This window comes from Triticum dicoccoides, chromosome 3B (assembly GCF_002162155.2).
Source record: "Triticum dicoccoides isolate Atlit2015 ecotype Zavitan chromosome 3B, WEW_v2.0, whole genome shotgun sequence".
Classification (NCBI taxonomy): domain Eukaryota; kingdom Viridiplantae; phylum Streptophyta; class Magnoliopsida; order Poales; family Poaceae; genus Triticum; species Triticum dicoccoides.
The window spans coordinates 789,389,546-789,394,982 of NC_041385.1; positions in this window are offsets into that span (position 1 = coordinate 789,389,546).

Below are 5,437 nucleotides of genomic sequence, written 5' to 3' on the forward strand. Positions count from 1 at the left end.
ATGACCTGGTCGCACCTGGTTGGCCACTCGCTTATCCCGTCGGTCTCCTCTTCCTCTCCTCCCAACCCTAGCCCAACTCCCGTCCCCGTTGTCGTAGCCACTGTCGACATCGACGCCCTCCGCCGCCGCAGCCATTGCCGACGCCCTCCTTCGCCGCCTCCGTCCCCGCCGTCATGTCGTCTTCCAGCTCCGTCCGTAATGCACTGTGTGACCGCTCCGTTGCTGTACATTGATCGGGTGCCCGGATTGCGGAGAGTAGGTGAGGTTCTACCGGTCTAGCACCGATGAGCATGATGTATGGATCTTCTACAAGTGCGTCAACCACACTGTAAGTGCCAGTTCCTAGCTTGAGCCTGATTCATGGCGTGTCAATTCTTAGCAACAGTAGTATTGAAGCAGAGCACTGATAAAATTAGGCACATTAGTTGGTTAACTAGTCATTGATGTGATTAATACAGTAGTTTAGACTGACCTTGGTTGCAAAATTACTGATAGAACTAGTTGGTTAACTAGTTTGCCAATTATTCATGCACCCTGAACTTCACTGTCACTCTGTAGGTGAATAAAGATGTAATTTTTTGTCAAGTTGATACGTCCATTTTGCATCATACTTTTATATCAATATTTATTGCATTATGGGCTGTTATTACACAATATATCTCAGTACTTATGGCTATTCTCTCTCATTTTACAAGGTTTACCATGAAGAGGGGGAATGCCGGCAGCTGGAATTCTGGCTGGAAAAGGAGCAAACGTTGGAAACCTATTCTGCACAACTCCAAAAGTCTTGAAACTCGACGAAGCAACTTTTTGGAATTAATAAGAATTTCTGAGCGAAAGAAATACACCAGGGGGCCCACACCCTGTCCAGGAGACACCCCCCCTATAGGCGCACCCCCTATCTCCTGGGCCCCCTGGTGGGCCTCCGGTGTCCATCTTCTGCTATATCATCACTTCTACCATGAAAAAAATCATGGGCAAGCTTACGGAACGAAACTCTGCCGCCACGAGGCGAAACCTTGGCGGAACCAATCTAGGGCTCCGGAAGAGCTGTTCTGCCGGGGACACTTCCCTCCGGGAGGGGGAAATCATTACCAACGTCATCACCAACGATCCTCTCACCGGCAGGGGGTCAATCTCCATCAACATCTTCACCAGCACCATCTCCTCTCAAACCCTAGTTCATCTCTTATATCCAATGTTGTATCCAAAACCACAAATTGATACCTGTGGGTTGCTAGTAGTGTTGATTACTCCTTGTAGTTGATACTTATTGGTTTACTTGGTGCAAGATCATATGTTCGAAACGTTAATGCATATTATTACAACTCTGATTATGAACATGAATATGCTTTGTGAGTAGTTACTTTTGTTCCTGAGGACATGGGTGAAGTCCTGCTATTAGTAGTCATGTAAATTTGGTATTCGTTCGATATTTTGGTGAGATGTATGTTGTCTTCTCCTCTAGTGGTGTCATGTGAACGTCGACTACATGACACTTCACCATTATTGGGCCTAGAGGAGGGCATAGGGGAGTAATAAGTAGATGATGGGTTGCTAGAGTGACAGAAGCTTAAACCCTAGTTTATGCGTTGCTTCGTTAGGGCTGATTTGGATCCACATGTTTCATGCTATGGTTAGGTTTACCTTAATACTTTTTGTTGTAGTTGCGGATGCTTGCAATAGGGGTTAATCATAAGTGGGATGCTTGTCCAAGTAAGGGCAGTACCCAAGCACCGGTCCACCCACATATCAAATTATCAAAGTACCGAACGCGAATCATATGAGCGTGATGAAAACTAGCTTGACGTAATTCCCACGTGTCCTCGGGATCTTCTTTACCATTATTACAAATTGCCCAGGCTTATCCTTTGCTACATAAAGGATTGGGCCACCTTCCTGCACTTTATTTACTTTGTTTACTTGTTACTCGTTACTATTTATCTTATCACAAAACTATCTATCACCTACAATTTCAGTGCTTGCAGAAAACCTTACTGAAAACCGCTTATCATTTCCTTCTGCTCCTCGTTGGGTCCGACAGTCTTACTTATTGAAAGGACTACGATAGATCCCCTACACTTGTGGGTCATCAAGACTTTTTTCTGGCGCTGTTGCCGGGGAGTGTAGCGCTTTTGGTGAGTGGAACTTGGTAAGGAAACATTTATATAGTGTGCTGAAATTTTTGTTACTTGTTACTATGGAAACTAATCCTTTGAGGGGCTTGTTTGGGGTATCTTCACCCCAACCAGAAGTTCCTATGGAAACTAGTCCTTTGAGGGGCTTGTTTGGGGTATCTTCACCCCAACCAGAAGAGCAAAGAGTTGCTCCTCAACCTACTAAACTTTAGGAAAACATTTATTTTGAGATCCTTCGGGTATGATAGAGAAACTCTAGCTAATCCATTTGCAGGAGATGGAACTTTGCATCCCGATTTACACCTTATCTTTGTGGATGAAGTTTGTGGATTATTTAAGCTTGCAGCTATTCCCGATGATGTTTTCAAAAGGAAGGTCTTCCCTTCATCTTTTAAGGGAGGTGCATTGACATGGTATAGGCTATGTAATGATACGAGATCTTGGAATTATAAGAGATTGAAGTTGGAATTTCACCGGAAGTTCTATCATATGCATCTTGTTCATCGTGATCGCAATTACATATATAATTTCTAGCCTCACGAAGGAGAAAGCATCGCTCAAGCTTGGGGGAGGCTTAAGTCAATGTTATATTCGTGCCGCAATCATGAGCTCTCTCGGGAAATGATTATTCAAAAAATTTATGCCCGGCTTTCTCTTGATAATCGCAACCTGCTCGATACTTCCTGTGCTGCTTCTTATATGCTGAAGACTATTGATTTCAAATGGTACTTATTGGAAAGAATTAAATGCAACTCTGAAGATTGGGGTTCCGACGATGATAAGGAGTCAGGTATGACACCTAAGTTTGATTGTGTTAAATCTTTTATGGATACTGATGTTTTTCATGGATTTAGCGCTAAGTATGGACTTGACTCTGAGATAGTAGCTTCCTTATGTGAATCTTTTGCTACTCACATTGATCTCCCTAAAGAGAAGTGGTTTAAATATAATCCTCCTGTTGAGTTTAAAGTTGTTGCACCTATTACAGTTGAAGAAAAGACTATCACTTATAGTGATCCTATTGTTCCTACTACTTATGTTGAGAAACCACCTTTCCCTGTTAGGATAAAGGATCATGCTAAAACTTCGACTGTTGTTCGTAAGAGTAATACTAGAACTTATACACCTCCTGAGCAAATCAATGTTGAACCTAGTATTGCAATTGTTAAAGATCTCTTGGATGATAATTTAGATGGGCATGTTATTTATTTCTGTGATGAAGCTGCTAATATTGCAAAACCAGATGCTAAGATACATAGGCCCGTTGTAGGCATGCCTGTTATTTCTGTTAAAATAGGAGATCATTGCTATCATGGATTATGTGATATGGGTGCTAGTGCTAGTGCAATACCCTATGACTTATATAAAGAAATTATGCATGACATTGCACCTGTTGAATTAAAAGATATTGATGTCACAATTAAGCTTGCTAATAGAGATACTATTTCACCAATTGGGATTGTTAGAGATGTTGAAGTCTTGCGTGGGAAGGTTAAATACCCTGCTGATTTTCTTGTTCTTACTTCCCCTCAAGATGACTTTTGTCCCATTATATTTGGTAGACCCTTCCTGAACACCGTTAAAACTAGGATTGATTGTGAAAAGGATGTTGTTACGATTGGCTTAGACGATATGACTCATGAATTTAATTTTGCTAAATTTTGTAGACAACCCCGTGATAGAGAATTACCTAGTAAAGATGAAATAATTGGTCTTGCTTCTATTGCCGTGCCTCCTACTGATCGGTTAGAAAAATATTTGCTAGACCATGAAAATGATATGTTTATGAAAGAAAGAAGGGAAATAGACGAATTATTCCTTAAACAGGAACCTATCTTGAAACATAACCTTACCGTTGAAATTCTTGGGGATCCCCCTCCACCCAAGGGTGATCCCGTGTTTGAACTCAAACCTTTACCTGATAATCTTAAGTATGCTTATCTTGATGAAAAGAAAATATATCCTGTTATTATTAGTGCTAACCTTTCAGAGCAAGAAGAAGAAAGATTATTGAAAACTCTGAAGAAGCACTGAGCTGCTATTGGATATACTCTGGATGATCTTAAAGGCGTTAGCCCCATGTCATGCCAACACAAAATTAAATTGGAGGACGATGCCAAACCAGTTAGAGATCCTCAACGACGACTAAATCCTAAAATGGAAGAAGTGGTAAGAAAGGAGATACTAAAGCTCCTTGAGGCAGGTATAATTTATCCCGTTGCTGATAGTGAATGGGTAAGCCCTGTCCATTGTGTTCCCAAAAAGGGAGGTATTACCGTTGTTCCTAATGATAACAATGAATTAATCCCGCAAAGAATTATTACAGGTTATAGGATGGTAATTGATTTTCGTAAACTAAATAAAGCTACTAAGAAAGATCATTACCCTTTACCTTTTATTGATCAAATCCTAGAAAGAATATCCAAAAATACACATTTCTGCTTTCTAGATGATTATTCTGGTTTCTCTCAAATACCTGTCTTAGCGGGAGATCAAGCAAAAACTACTTTTACTTGCCCTTTCGGTACTTTCGCGTATAGACGTATGCCTTTTGGTTTATGTAATGCACCTACTACCTTTCAAAGATGCATGATGGCTATATTCTCTTATTTTTGTGAAAAGATTTGCGAGGTATTCATGGATGACTTCTCTGTTTATGGATCCTCCTTTGATAATTGTTTGAGCAACCTTGATCGAGTGTTGCAGAGATGCGAAGACACTAGTCTTGTCCTGAAATGGGAAAAGTGTCACTTTATGGTTAATGAAGGCATTGTCTTGGGGCATAACATTTCTGAGAGAGGTATTGAAGTTGTTAAGCTAAAGTTGATGCTATTGAAAAGATGCCATGTCCCAAGGACATAAAAGGTATAAGAAGTTTCCTTGTTCATGCTGGTTTTTATAGGAGGTTCATTAAGGACTTCTCTAAAATCTCTAGGCCTCTGACTAATTTATTGCAAAAAGATATTCCTTTTGTCTTTGAAGATAATTTTGTAGAAGCATTTGAAATACTTAAGAAAGCTTTGAACACTGCACCTATTGTTCAGCCACCTGATTGGAATCTACCTTTTGAAATTATGTGTGACGCTAGTGATTATGCTGTAGGGGCTATTCTAGGGCAAAGAGTCGATAAGAAATTGAATGTTATCTAGTATGCTAGTAAGACTCTTGATACAGCCCAAAGAAATTATGCTACCACTGAAAAAGAATTCTTAGCAGTTGTGTTTGCATGTGATAAGTTTAGACCTTATATTGTTGATTCCAAATTTACTATTCACACTGGTCATGCTGCTATTAAATAT